The sequence below is a fragment of the Carassius carassius genome, chromosome 32 (assembly GCF_963082965.1).
Source record: "Carassius carassius chromosome 32, fCarCar2.1, whole genome shotgun sequence".
NCBI classification, from domain to species: Eukaryota; Metazoa; Chordata; class Actinopteri; order Cypriniformes; family Cyprinidae; genus Carassius; species Carassius carassius.
In genome coordinates this window covers 17,827,493-17,843,157 of record NC_081786.1, presented here as the reverse complement: position 1 = coordinate 17,843,157, position 15,665 = coordinate 17,827,493, and the positions used below count along the sequence as shown (strand labels likewise).

Below are 15,665 nucleotides of genomic sequence, written 5' to 3'. Positions count from 1 at the left end.
TAAATGCAGCCTTGGTGAGCATAAGCAAAGTCCTTTCAGGCAAGTCGTGCCACTCGGCCGCCATCTTGGCAATGCAGGATAGGAGCAGCTCCTATCTAAATGAATGTGCAGAAAGTCAGAACTGCACTTTAACTGGTCACCGGGACATAAAAACAGCATGTATAGAAACAGCATTAAAATATGATAAAAATCGCTGAAAAATGTTGATGACTTTGCCCCAAAATAAGGTTTAAAACGGCTTTTTCCCCACAGGTTATACCTTTACTATGCATTCGCAAGGGTTCCTGAACTGTGCGCATGCGTCAGTGGAACCAGACGATAGGCTTAAATGTTTCCCGGCTTGACTGTTAAAAGCAGATGATTGGCTTTCCAGCGGGAGGGGTGGGACATGTGCACACAACCGCCATCTTTGCCGTTACGGGTTTTGCTTATATAGTTGTATTGAGGATTGAGGAAGTGGCATGTCTCTTATAAACTGTCTCTGGCATAAGAGACTTCTTTTAAAAAGACCATCAACTTTTGAACGGAAGTGTACTTTTTTCAGAGAGCAATGGAAAAAGCACATAAAATTAATTAATTAATAATAATTATATATATATATATATATATATATATATATATGTATATATATATATATATATATATATATATATATATATATATATATATATATATATATATATATATATATACGTGTATATATATATATATATAATTATTATTATTTATTTATTTATTTTATTTTTTAATGGCTGAAAAATGTACCAAATTATTTTTCTAGAGACAGTACATCAACAGTCCTTGATGATTTGATTTACTTTACTGACCTAGTGATGCCCTCATCCAGACTCTCAGCCATGCTAGTGAATATTATTGTTATATAATGCTTATGAAGCACAAAATGTTCCACATTTAGAAATAGGACATAGTATAAAATAATAGGTTTCAAAAAAAAGAAAAGACATTTATATATCTTTCCACAGATCTTTGGACCCTTTAATCAATATTTTACTTCTCTGAGGCACTGTAGTGGACATCAGTGAAGTGAGACGCATGAAACTTATCCAGCAGAATCACTCGCTCACACTGATATGCTGAGGGTCTCTCTTCTGTTCAGTTCAGTTTCAATCACAATCCCATTATTATATTGCAATGATGCACTATGATTTATTGAATCACATATTGAAATACAACACTAAGCCATAACGCAATTGTTTACCACAGTTAAACAGAACATATGTAGACCGACACATACAACAGAGACAGCTTACCAAACTGTGTGTCCTATAAAAAGCTTAGCTGGGACATGCGTGGACGATTCCCTCCCCCTGTAACATAAGAAAAAGAATCACGTCACTGACACTAAGTAAATATTCTCCTCTTTTTTTAGAGTCAGCAGGAAAGTGCTCTCAGACGGGTAATTTGTCTTCTCCTCAAGGGTATTCATGAAAAGGACTGGAAGGCGCGTGCAAGTGTCAACAGTAAAACTTTTGAGCTGATGTATTGTATGTCCGAGGGATGCTGTTCTGAGAACCAGAAGCAGCCGTTGTTCCTATCACTGATGCTGATGTGGTCTGCTCTGACCACTCTCCCCTGCTGCCGTGGCAACACAGCTCAAGATGAATGGTGGCATCAGTTTTAATAGAAAAACATTATGCAAGGCTCAAGTCCAAGAATGGCATGCATGTACACACATATCTATGAACGATATGAAAGTCAGTTTCTGCCTCAGGCTACAAAATAAAATATATTAACTTTGAAAATAAAACATTTATAATTGATGAAAATTTAAATCTCACTTTTAATAAATACATTTCAATTGAATGAGTTTCAACATGAATTCATAGAAATTAAAGTTACTATTGTAAAATTTGAAGGGCTAGTTTGTACTAACAGCTTGTGCCAGCGCAAACTATCTTTTGGAGTTAAATTAGTACAGTCATGATTCACTAGACGCGCAGTGACGAATAAGTGCTGAAAAGGTGTGGACAGAGTTATTTTTAGGGCTGGGTATCGATTCAGATGTTCCAGACTCGATTCGATTCACAAGCTCAAAAATCGATTTGATTATCAATTTGATTTTTGATTTTGATTCTCGATTCGATTTTCTATACTAGATTTTCGATTCAACTCAATGCATATAGATTTAATACAAATACTATATTTATAAAAGAAAGAACATTGAACATAAGTTTACAAATGGGTAATAAATAAAAATAAATTAAGAGACACAAACCTGTATATTAAACTCGTTTATTTTAGGTACACTTGGGTACATTAAAACAGAACCCATCTCTAATTTCAAATGCATACAATTATGTTAAATAGATTTTTTGATGCAAGATGAAAAATGTATGCTGAAAAAAGTCAGAACAGTCGCATTCCTTGATCAAACAGGATCAAGTTATTTCATTTGTAAGATAAAATAATTATACAATTTTACAAAATTTTCTGTAACATTGAGGCTACAAGCCTATGAACAATGTAGGACAACTAATACTGGCTTATTGGTGATAGTTCACCCAGAAATAAAATAATGTGTCATCATTTATGTATGTATTATTCATCATGTACAGTATAATTATTTTTTTCTTCTGCTGAACAAAAAAAAAAAAAAAGAGAAGATTATTTGAAGAATATGGGGAACCAAACTGTTTCTGGTCTCAAAATGACTTTTTTTTTCTTCTCAATATTATGGAAGTCAACTTTTGTGTTTAACAGAAGAAAGAAATTATTATACATTCATATTTGTAGTACATTCAGATTTGTAGTATTACTACAGCATTTCACCTCTGCATTACAAATCACGCAAATAACTTTGTTCTTGTCCACAACACTATTGTCGTCATCTTGATTGCAAAATCTAAAATGCTTCCATACCCCTGACTTTTTATGTGAAGGTGGCATCATGTCGACAAAGCACCTGAAACCGCCATTTTAAGCACTGAATGAATGAATGACAGGTTCGCCTCTCGCTCCTTGGTAACATCGCGCAAGGCAAATAAGAAGGTGACCTCTAGTGGAGTATACTAGTAATTAGATTAACGTTAATCTTGCGTTCAATGTTTGCGGAAATAAATATGAAAAAAAAAAAACGATTCGTGGCCATTGAGAATCGATTTTGAATCGACCACATTTTAAAAAACGATTAATCGAAAAACAATTTTTTTTACCCAGCCCTAGTTATTTTTAAGCCTGACCTTTTTGAATAGCATTTGTAGGAGTTTCATTTCAGACGCAAAGGAGGAGAGTATTCAAAGGAATCGCGCATCGCAATTTACTGATTTTTTGCGCTCGTCAAATTACTGGTATTTGGGTTATTATTTAGTGCCCCCAAAAAAGCATGTCTTGACCTATTTTGTGCTTGGAATGGCTGTAATTATTGTTGGTAGGAGGAGGCACCACACAGAACAGAGCGTGTGGTAGAAGAGAGAGAACGTATTAATTTATTAGGAATGCCAGTACAACACATTATCCGAACATATCGTTTGGCAAGCCATGTTATTTTTACTTTGCTACAGGAAATAAAAGATTACTTGGAACCCTCAACTAGGAGTCAAGCAATACCAGGTCTAACAAAACTTCTTGCAACCCTTCAATCCTTTTCAACGTACTGTGGCTTCTTTAATTTGTGACTATGCTAATTTGCGTAGTGCTTGGTAGGTTATTAAGTTGGTCGATATGTAAATTAGATTCTGCATTGTGTTCTTTAACTTATGCGTTGTTAGTAAATCACCCGCAGATATTTCCACGACCGTCTGTACTGTTTTGGAACTGCTCTCTCATGCTAATTTGCCCTGCTTAGTAAAACTGGCCCTAAGTTGCAAATATGAGATATAAAATCACATTAGCTACATTTACTTTATATGCATCCAAATAATACGTTAGGACTGAAAGGGGTGGGATTCAATTAATAGGAAAATAAAACTATGCATGTAAATGCTCAAATATGATTTGACATGCAGTGCCTGGTTGCATTGGTTTTGTTTGAAATACATAAATGCACATGTAAACAAAAATGTGAATCAAGTTGCAAAATTTAGGGTTTATATAATTAAAACTTTTAGATTCTGTAATCAGACAGAATTCATTCGCATTAACAAAAATTAGTGCATTTAAACATACTAAACTTACCTATATTATAAGTCACAATCGCATGAAATAAAGGCACAGTTTCAATTGTATTTATGTATTTATTTATCTATTTTAAACTCCGAGGCAGAAACAGGCTTTCATGAAACAACTTGAATTGTTTTATTTTGGGTACAACATAAAATGTTGGGTACAAATAACACCCGCTTACTCTGTGAATTGACAACTGCGAAAGTGACTTTAACATGGCATTTCTTAGGGAAGAAAGGAATATGCATAATTTAGATACAATTTTGGATCAAAATAACAATCCTGGTCTCCTGTGAAGCAAAATCATTTCCCACAAGGGGGAAGTAAAGGAATTCATATTTCATAGCCCAGCACTCTCAGTATAGAAGAAGGGAGAGTCGATCACAAATCTTGTGCTGAGTATTAGAGCACACACAAGGCAAAGCTAGTTATGTTTTATTAAATGCTCTCTTCCAGAGGTACCGCACCTATGAGATGCCAGTGCTTAATATTTTAGCGCCAGACATTGGAATTCTGACTGAGGAAGGGGAGATGTGTGGATCCTGTCTCTGCAAAGTCCAATTGGAATGATTTATGAGTGGTTTGGTCATTGATATCCCAGTCAGCTGCAGGAGGGTTTCCACCGCAGTGTCTGTTCTTATAGTTTGGGATGGCGACAAATTCTTTGCACAGGAAAAGTGGCAATTTCCGTTATACCCTAAAGGTCTGTTCACACCATGTCTGATGGAACAAAATAACAGATTTTTCACATGATTCACACCAAGTGCAATAGTGGGTTTTACCTCTGTTCTTCCTTTCTGGGGATTTCTCTTAAATTTGACTGCCTGTGAAAACCCAGCTTTTTTTGTGATTTACTGTTTTCCACATAAAATCCTTCATAATGTAGAACATTCTCTGAAAATATAACCTTTACTATCTTTAATACTGACTGAGTAAGGCCATGTCAAAGATTGAAATCAATGGTTGAAATCAAGCTTTGATGCTTGTTGTCTCATAATTACATTTTACAGACGGGGTCACAAATAATGTGTTCAGTTTTGGAAATGAAGGCCCCCTTCCAAGTGCACACTTAGTCTGCTACAAAGTCAGCATCAGTACAGATCAATTACTGATTGTGATTAATTGATTAATTAATGAGAGGATTGACATTTTTTTTGGTGAACTAACCCTTTAAACTATTGTTCAATTATGTAAACATTGCGTAAATAAAAATCTAATGAATACTTATTAATTACATATTTTAACATTTCAGGGTTTTTTTTGTCTCGTCCATTGCTAACACAAAGTCAAAAATCAGACATGTTTGTGATTGGCTACAACGCTCAACACAGCAAAAACACACTGTAAGCAGAAACCATTGATGCTGACGCAAACATGGGAGTGTTTAAAAGCAGCAGCCACTACTATCAGCTGGTACTAGATCGACCAAGTACTTTATCCCAAAAGGCTTGGTCCAAAAGAATCGACTTGGTCCCAAAGTACTAGTACTTTTGTACTACTCTGTATCCTTTCAGTCCATTAATATTTAGAATCATGCTGCATGTGCACAAAACAAAGTATGTGGCATCAGGATCAATAAAAACATTGACTTACGAGTCAAGCTTATGCTGTAAGTCAGCAGTCTTCGAGATTAAAGGTGGAACGAAAGGTGACGTGTCATGTGATGGGCACCACTGTCTCTCTTCATGCTGGGCAGCAGCTGCGTGCTAGCACAGTCTCTACAAGCATGCAGGAATGAGACGGCAACAGCAAACCACCAACAGTCCTGCAGTGTATTCACACTGTAAATGTGCGTGGATCTGCGCCAGGTGTAAGTGCATACACACACAGATCTCGCTGGAGGAGGCAGAAGCACAGATGGGCATTTCTGGATGACTGCGTCTCCTGGAGGGGTCAAAAGCAGTGGGAGGTTTTGGCAGGCCTGTAATGCTGCTACACCAGCACCTCACAAAACACTCATACTCTCTCAAACATATGCTGTCACTGAAATGTGAAAATGACAAGAGATCTGCAGTCTTAGACAGCTAGTCAAGGCTGTATGATATGTGATTTTTGCTGTCCTTAATGACAGCTGCTTGTCAGATTGTATAATGCTATGATGTGCCCCAAAGAAACCCTTGACAGACTTTGCGACATCAGCATTATTTTATGTCACACTTCACAATTCACATTTATACTTGGTGACACATAAGGTGCATTCATGCCATGTCAGAATTATTGTTATTATGAGATTCTGACTTGTAAAATGTCTGTGTCATTGTAAAACTCATAAATCCAACTTATGCCACCTGACCACTGTAACATTATGTCGAAAAACCTTCAAAATGCCAGTGGCTTCAGCAGTATAATTTTTTTAAGCAGTTAAAATATTTCTGTTTATTAATTCATATAATTTTCTAGTGTTAATGTCTTAATCATGCAAGAATAATCTTAAAATAAACAAAAGAAATGCAATACTGTTTAATGTAGCTGCAATTACTAATTTTCCTGTTTGTAAGTTTATTATTAGGGCATCTGCAGAAGAATTGAATACTTGTACTGTCGTTTTAATATACCTGTCATTGTGCATCACTAGTCTGTCACATTCTCATGGGTCTGTCACAATTAATACATTTTGACTGGTGATTAGTTTTTTTAATACAAATAATTGTGATTAATGACTGTGATTAATTATGGTAGTTAAAATGTAAAATGTCAGGTTTTTTTTCATGTCACAGAAGTGTAAATTCAAAAGGCCAAAAACACACTAAATACACAAATATGAAAACAAAGTGAAAACAAGCTTAACAATGCACATAATAACCAACCTGCTCCGCATACTTGCAGCAAAACCATTTGAAAAGGTCATAAGGCCCAACTGCAAAAGACTCAGCATTTCTGATACTGTCTGATACTGCATCAGAAGCTTCACCACAAAGGCAATTAATCTGTGAGGAAGTCACACCAAGCAAACAAAGACTTTCTGACAAAGAAATCTTTTACGATCTGCGGATGTTGTCTAAGATAGTGACGTCTTGGCAGTGTTCCTACAGTGTGCATCCGCGTCAAAATGAACTAAGTTCCTGAGTGTATTTCAATGTGAGTGTATGTGTGTCTTGAGGTCCCTCGCAGAAGAACTGTTGATTCCAAAGAAAAAAGAAGTGGAGAGAGAAAGAAAAAAGGCAGGGTAGACTGAAATAGTCTGAAACAAAACTTTGTTTGGTTTCATTTCTCCAAATGTCACTCTCTTTCTCCCTCTCTTCCTCCCACAGACACAATCACAAGTGTTCACAGTTTGATTGATTTCTGTCAGTTCTCTTGAGTTTTGAGGCTTTTAGTCAGTGTCTATTAGTTTGAACCCATCTATATGCTACTCCTACATTAGCATATAATTGACAAAATAAACCTTAGCAGATACATATGTCTTTCTCTTCTGGGGGGAAAAAAAGTAATGACTCATCCTGCACTACACAAAAGTTTGTCTAATCAAATGCTCTATAAACCACCTGCAAATAATATGGTGTGTTTGAATCACATCAGAAAGATTGTATGTATTGAATGAACATGAATGTGCAATTATTGTCACTAAGTACTAATAAACAGCCAATATGTTAATAGGCATGCTAATAAGCAACTAACAGTAAGAAGGTCCCTAAAGTGTTACCTAAAATTACGTGTTTCCCCTTTTAAATAAAACTAGCTAATTATTATTATTATTATTATTATTATTAATGTTGTGGTTAAAAAAGCCTAGTAGTAAAAGTGAAAAACAAACCCTAATAGTTACATGTCTGTCCTAATTCATTTTCACACATTATTTTACAGTGATCTTGTTAAACCCTTGGGCATTTATTTTACATGAAATAAGACCTTTGTGTACAATACTTTCTGTGTTCAATGATTCTCATTTTAAATATAGAGAAATGTTCTCAACTACTCCACTACTGTGTCTTTGTTGTTTGTGATTCTATTTGCATGGTAATTTGGAAAGTTCATATTTAAACGACACAGCAATGCCAGAATTACAAGTGGGAAACTATTATTTCAGTCAGTGAAAAATATGAGGTACACAATAAAAGCAGTGTCTGTACTGATGGCAAATTTGTTGAAATGAATGAAATTATTATGTGTTTCCCATTAACAACAAAACTATCTAAGTTGTGTTTACTGTATGACAATATTATATATAAAGATTTAATTTACATCACCTTTAAACAAAGACACATCTGATGCACATTGTTTAATTATATTTTTAAGTTTTTTTTTTAAGTGGTTATTTTATATTTTGTAAAATTGCAATCTTGCTCCTACCAAGTGATTTGAACACGCCTGACATCTTAATTACAGCATCCTAAATCATAAATACGAACTTCCCAGGTGGATTTGAATGCACCAATAGATCATTTCTGACATAATTAAAGCCTGCTAGCTATAAAAAATTGAGAGAGAGAAAACAAGCTTCCTGTTGCAATAGGAAATACATCAATACAGAAAATAAAATGCGATTTAATGGGGTTTTAAAATAGAAAAAACTTAAGACTTGCAAATGAATGTTTAATGGCTGTGAAGCAAATGCTGAATAGAGCAAGTGTGCAATATTTTAAACAGAGCATAAATTTCCTCTCAAACTAGAGGCAATGTGTGAGAGGTGCTGTTCCATCCCCCAGAGCCCTGCAGGCAGTGCAGATCAGGAGTTAAAACATGGAGGTGGGGATCTTTTGCATACTATAGTGGATAATAATATGGATAAGAAATATAAAAATTACGGGAAGGCGAACAACATGGAGCCCCAAGCTAAGCAAGAACACAAAACCACATACAACATGTGCCCTTCTGACACAAAGTGATGCATGCATCACTTCTTTAATTATGAGACTAACTTCTAGGGCTGTGTATTGCAAAGAATCTGGCGATACGATACGTATCACGATACAGGGGTTGAGATACAATATGTTGCTGTAAGCAAGGTGATATATTGGGATATTTCTTATTTTAGGAATAGGATATATTTTCAGGAAAGCTCTCATTAAGAACACAACACCATATAAAAACCTTAGCAATAAATAAAAAACAATTATTTAACTAGAACACAGTGGGATCTGCATTTGCAAATAACCAGGCCCTGTAACATTCAATGTTACTGAACCACTTTTTGTGCAGTATGAGTAAAGGGGGAAAAATTTAAGTGCTTGCAGGATTTACCTTTAGTTAAATTACAATACAAATAAAAGGTATTTTATAAAAAATACCATATATATTTTTAGACAATGCTTTAAAGGTTCACAGTTTATCGATATTTTCTTACACCCCTACTAGTTTCATGCTAATAAAGCTTCTGATCATGTCAGTTTGAAGCATTTATGCATGGAAACACACATAAACTCACATGCACATGTTCAAAAGTTTATTTTCCGGTTTCTGGATGCATAGCTAGTAAACTCTACAACTAAAATCTAACTACAGTAAATTATGTTGTTATTTGAATTAGAGCTGTGCGTACAGTCAGCTTTAATGATATGTTTCATCCAAAAAGCAGTGCTGTTAGTTGCCCCAAAGGCTAAAATGCAGGGTGACAGAAGAGAAGAAGCTGTGGGGAAGGGTGTTAAAGAATAAACTCAGCTAAATGTGGTTTCTCCTCAGGCTATGTCCACCAATTTGTTCCATATTCATCTTATGTTAAAGCTGGCTGGTAATCTGCTTTTGTTGGGGATTCGGAATTTTTGTTGTCAAAGAACTTGCAAACTGCAGTTTGATGCAGATAATGCATGACCAGTGTTAAAACTGGTACATAAAAAAAAAAAAAATAAATACACAAAAGGGAAAAATCCCTCTCAAGGGCCTTTTTACTAGGGTTGACGTTCACACAAATTGCAGTTTTTTTCTGTTTGTTAGTAGGGTGTTATACAAGAGCAACTGCTTGGAGTTATTCATAATTATAATTAAATATAAATTCATTTTAAGAAATTATATATAAAGCATATTATACACAGTAAGGATCAGATTTCTTGTTTGATTATGGATCATGGAATAGAGGAAACCTATCTTGGGGGGTGGCAGTAAAGTAACATAAGGAGCTGTGTGGTTAATGTGAATGTTGCAGGCTTAATCCCAGTTCTATCATTATCGTGCCCTTGAGCAAAGTGTTTAACCTCAGGTTACATCGGATTCTAGCATAGAAGGACTAGATCGATAGTGTCCTGTTTGACAAATGACAACAATATTAAGCCTCTAAGTATAACACACAAGAAGGCAATTGAAATGCTGGAGAAACAAGAGAAGGCAGGAAAATCAAAACTACTCATTTCTAAGAGAAGGGCAACCAAAAAACAACATATATTTTGTGAGGGTTGCAAGCACAACTATGAAAGAAGAATTAATTAACAAAGCAACACTGCAAATATGAAGCCCCATAACAACAAAATACACACAACATCTATCTGATAGAAGCAATATCATTCATATAATTAGAATGAGATAATCTAGTTTTTGAATAAAAGCGATCAATGGTCTGTTTATTAAATGACATCACTGGCATGGACCCAAACAGCTTTCAACCCCACAGACAAAACAACTAGCATAAAATGCTTTTTTTATGAAAGAAGTAAACACTGGCCTGGTTATACCTTGACAAAGCTGCCTCCTTAAAAAAAAAAAAAAAATTCAATGGCTGCACAAAACAAAGCAGTAAAATCCTTACAGATATTCTCGAGTGAAAATCTATGTTTTGGAAACCCTCATCCTACATAAGAGATTTTTCTGATGGTCTGAAATGATTTTATACAGTAGAACTTAACAAGCAAAAGCATAACATCGCAGACCTGACCTGCAGAAGTGCCAGGCCTGATGGTTCTTGCAAATCCTCACACTCCCTTCTGCACTCCTGACTTTTCTTCATGAGGGTGATGAGTTTCAGCATCATTAAGCCACCACCATTCTGCACCAAATTACTGTGTGTGTTGAAATGTAATTTAGCTGGCGGAGAACTAGGCATATTCAGTGATCAAGGAAGACTGAAGTGAACAAACAATTGGTAATGCTATGGAGACAGATTTGAGGGTGTGTTCCTGTGTGTTTGGGAGAATCTGTCTGACAGATGGTTGCCACTGGGTTCTGGGCAGGGACTCAAAGTGATTTTGAGATGGTCATATTGATCTGAAGGCTGTTGGCCGAGGCTGGTCGGACTGAGCTATACAGGCAGAATGGCCTTGACGGATCACTACTGGTCTCCAAGTTCATCCAGGCATAAGGAAGTCATCTCTTAGGATATCTTTAGCAAAATAAGGCAGTGCTGGACTGCTACTTTAAAAAAAGTGGTTAAATAAACAATCATGCCTGAGTCAGCAGCTCATTCAAACATGTTCACAAATCTCTGCCACAATGCCAAAGCCAATTATGTAGTTATAAAGTTATACTTGAATTTTCAGTTTTCACTCGAGTTTTGACTTGAATCAAAAGTATTTTAAAGTACTATTTTATTTTTAATTCAATTTATTTGCAGAATCTCTACTTGTTTTCTTTAAACATACATATACATATTATATGTATGTATCTCTCTATCTATCTATCTATAGCTATATATCTATCTATATATCTATCTATCTATATATATATATATATATATATATATATATATATATATATATATATATATATATATATAAATAAATATAAGCAATAAAACCCAGTCTAACAGAAAAAATAATTTGTTGTATTGCAATATATACAGTATACCTTATATATACCTATACCTGATAGACCTAAAATCAAGTCAACATTTTTGGGACTTAAGTCCAACTAGAGTCTAGAGTCTTATACAAGTAATGTATTGATTTGTAGTAATATTTCAGGCTCCGACAGAGTAACAGACCAGGAAACAAGTGGTTGGAAACTCAAACGCTTGGCTGATATAAGAGAATGTCATTGCTGGGGCAATAAAATGCCTCATAAACTAAGTGCATGACTGGCACATTTTAAAATGCTCTTACTGTGGCACAGCTTTACCATACATTTTATTAAAGCCTGACTGGTATAATGAAGGCAAGATACAGTACAACATTTGACTACAAAATGAATTAATATCAAAAATATGCAAACTACATGGGTGCACGTTATATAGTAAATGCAGCAAAGTTATACAACCACATCAAACTGAATAACTGACTCAATCTACTTTTCAAACCTTTTAAAAAACAACAAAGAAACATGCCATTTAAAAAAAAAATATCAACTATTTCCAGCCCTTTAGATCAAGGCATCTTTTACATTGTTTTCTTGACTGCACGGGATAAACAAACCTGTCATCTTTAATTTTATCATGCAGCCACTAGTCAACATCACGTCGCTGAGGCTTTCAGAGAAAATATGGTACTTGACATCTTTATATAGAGGGAGGAGAATGCAAAAATATGTTTGCATTTTCTAAGACCACAGCTTGAAAAGTAAGTTTAAAACACAAAAGTTAAATATCAAACCAACACTCAGGAATTTAACAAAACTGTACAATGAGAATACAGTGAATGAGTCCTCTGTGCTCTAGTGTGTGTAGGAGCCCTCCCTAGGATGAACATAAACCCCTGTAAGACAACTAATCAGAGACCAAAAACAATAGGCTTTTGTCTTGTCTTGAGACATGCTCAAATTGGCACTGCAAAAAACACCTAAACCAACACTGCCAACCAGGAGACTACAGCAGACTAAATGCTGTTCTTTTGAACTTTTTAATTCATCAGAGAATCCTGAAACATTTATCATGGTTCCACAAATATATTAAGCAACGTAACTTTTTTTTAACATTGTTAATACGGTAATAATAATAATAAATGTTACCTGAACACCAAATCACCATATTAGAGTGATTTCTAAACAATCATGACACTGAAGACCAGAAAAATTGTTGCTGAAAATTCAGCGTTGCCATCACAGGAATAAATAACTTTTTTAAATTGTTAGACACTTAAACATACATACATTAAACATACATTCAGTTTATATTCTATAAAATTCTATTACCTTACAAATAGACATGAGTGACAGAGCACCCAAAAACAGCGTGTCAGGCATATTGATGACTTGATGTCTGTTCATCAAGACAATAAAAGGTGTTTCTTCAAGCGTGTACCTACTGCCTATGCATCTAAGCAATGGCATATCTTGTCAAATGTCAGTCTGTCATGTCTTACAAGTAATCCGCTACAATGGCTGATAGATGAGCACAATTACCCACCGCTGCACAAAAAGCACCCACATTTGATTGGTGTTAATTTCACACCATCAGCTACAGAGCTGTATTCTAGAGTCTAAACTTGAATAAATCAAAAGAAACCAAAAAAACTTTGGTTCTGTATTGGAACTAAATGGGGAGGGGGGGGATTCTCCAAGGCACATATGTAATGGGCCACAACTCTTTCTCTGTAGGAAAAAAGACAAACAAAAAACAGAGTGATGAATCGTGGAGGAGTTCAGAGACGCAAGTAACTCTGACAGTCTGATCCATTGCCCTGGGCAAGAATTTGTGAAATGGAAAAGTTCTCATCAGGAATGGAGAGGCCTTCCTCTGAGGAAATAAATGGCACCCACACCTCCAGCTCGCAAAGAGGAGACAGAGAGATAATGAAATGGCAGGCGGATGTTTATCGACTTTTATGAATTCTATTTGATCTTGCTTCTGTTGTCACATGTTGGCAAAAACACACAACTCCCTTGTGCCGCTGGTGCCGAGGGTGGGCAGAACAGCAGAGGGAATATGACAAGGAATGCAAGCAAGCAACAGATGGAAAACAGAGTGGCCAATTACACTGTGCTGTAAAAATCACTCGGTGTGCGGCACGAGAGAAGCAGATGAGGTGATTCATTCAGACAAATGATACCTCTCTCACAAGCTGCCTCCTGCTAGAATGGCGTATACGTCATGCCAGGTTTCCAGCTAGCATGTGAGGTAAAACGTTAGCACATGAATGCAACACATAAGGAAGCTGCTAATGAATAATGTTGAGTGATTTCTAATAAATGTAGTAGTGCCATGCGGTAGGCCACAGGCATTCAGAAGCTTTTGCGGAGCGCCTCTGTTATTGCCTCACAAGGGCATCTCAACTGCCCTGAAATTCTATTTCCCAGTGCCGAAAAGCCTGTTTATACGTGACTGTTAATGCTCACAAAAGACGCTCTGATCACACCAATAATCCGTGCAAATCACTGAAGCACCAAAACATCCATTCGCACCAAACTTGAGCGTGCAGCAACACAGAGTATCTTAGCACGCTGATTACCATGGATGTCAGTGGAGCACTAAGGAGGGCAGCTCATCCAGTGCCAGGTCCTCAGCTAAACAGACCACATACCATACAGTACTGCTATCTGCATCATTGTTCTGTCATTCATACTCACATCCACATATGATAGAAAGGTCAAAAAATTATAATGCCTGATCCTAACCACTTCCTTCTTCTGTTCTCTTCACTCCTGTATTACGATCTCATGGTCATAAGACTGAACAGTGACCAAAGTCTTCACGCACTTCACGGTTGAAATATAAAGTTGAACTGATGGCCTTTCTGGCAGGTATCACTGATCATGTATGTGTTTATGTGCCTCTCAAATGTAAATGTTTGGCTTTCTATTATTTCTGTGAATCTTGAAAGAATCAGTTAGAATGGGTTAATAACTATAATTATCAACCCATCACAGTATGGCATTGTTTATGAATTTATAGCTGCCATAGGGTTAAATTATAGCTTCCTGAATAATTTGACTCTATTGCTGCAAATAAAAATTGTATACATTTGTAAAGGAAACTTTAAATGGAAATTATAAAATAGATACTGGGTAGTCAAATTTGCATTTAGCATATTTATAAGAAAAATAATAATTCCTGAATTCATTCTAATATTTTGGGGGACACAAATAAAAAAAAATGCCCAGATGGTGTAACTGTCTATAGACTGTGCGTAGCAAAAAGTCTCAAATGCTAAAATTCTTGGGGGGTTGAGAGGATGGGGGCAATGGTGGCAAACATAGTTTGTCATTTTTTATTATTTCTTAAAATGTATATATTTATTTATAGACCACCTCACTGTAATGAATGATTTATTATGTTATTAACAACACTGTTTGCCAAACCAAAATCAGTGTGGGCTAACCACACAACAGTTTTACAAATGTAATGTATCTGTTCAAATAATATAAAACACTTTGAAAACACTGTCTCAAAGTTAAAATTGGTTTTAAAAAAAGAAAGGGTGTATAAGGGTATTAAGGGTGTACAACCAGCAATACAACTTCACATAATCATTTATCAGTGTACACTTTAATTAAATAAAGAGTCATGATGAACAATACAGTAAAATCAGTGTCCACTAAATCTTAAAACTAATTCCGCTTGTGAAACCACAGTATATTGTAGTTGGCATGAGCAGCAATCCAACTCTTGATCCCAATTAAGACAACCTGTGCCTTTTCAACACAAAAGGGCTTGCTACAACCCTATGAGGATTAGCGAAAAATTAAGTCGACAAATCCACTGATCAGATTATCTCTCCGAACAGGATCTTCTCTGCCTTACACGCCTC

The 15,665-nt window shown here is 35.7% G+C and overlaps 1 protein-coding gene across 4 annotated transcripts in view; it reads right to left on the bottom strand.

Moving 5' to 3' along the window:
* fut8a (fucosyltransferase 8a (alpha (1,6) fucosyltransferase)) overlaps window positions 1–15,665 on the bottom strand; it is a 92,347-nt gene that overhangs the window by 66,017 nt on the left and 10,665 nt on the right. For 2 of the 4 annotated variants that reach the window (XM_059520611.1, XM_059520610.1), the window contains exon 2: window positions 1,272–1,328. The exons of 1 other annotated variant lie outside the window; for it this stretch is intronic. The gene's annotated coding sequence lies outside the window, so the exon portion shown is untranslated. Of the gene's footprint in view, window positions 1–1,255; window positions 1,329–15,665 lie in introns of all 4 variants that reach the window. One more of the 4 variants, XM_059520612.1, reaches the window with a different exon arrangement.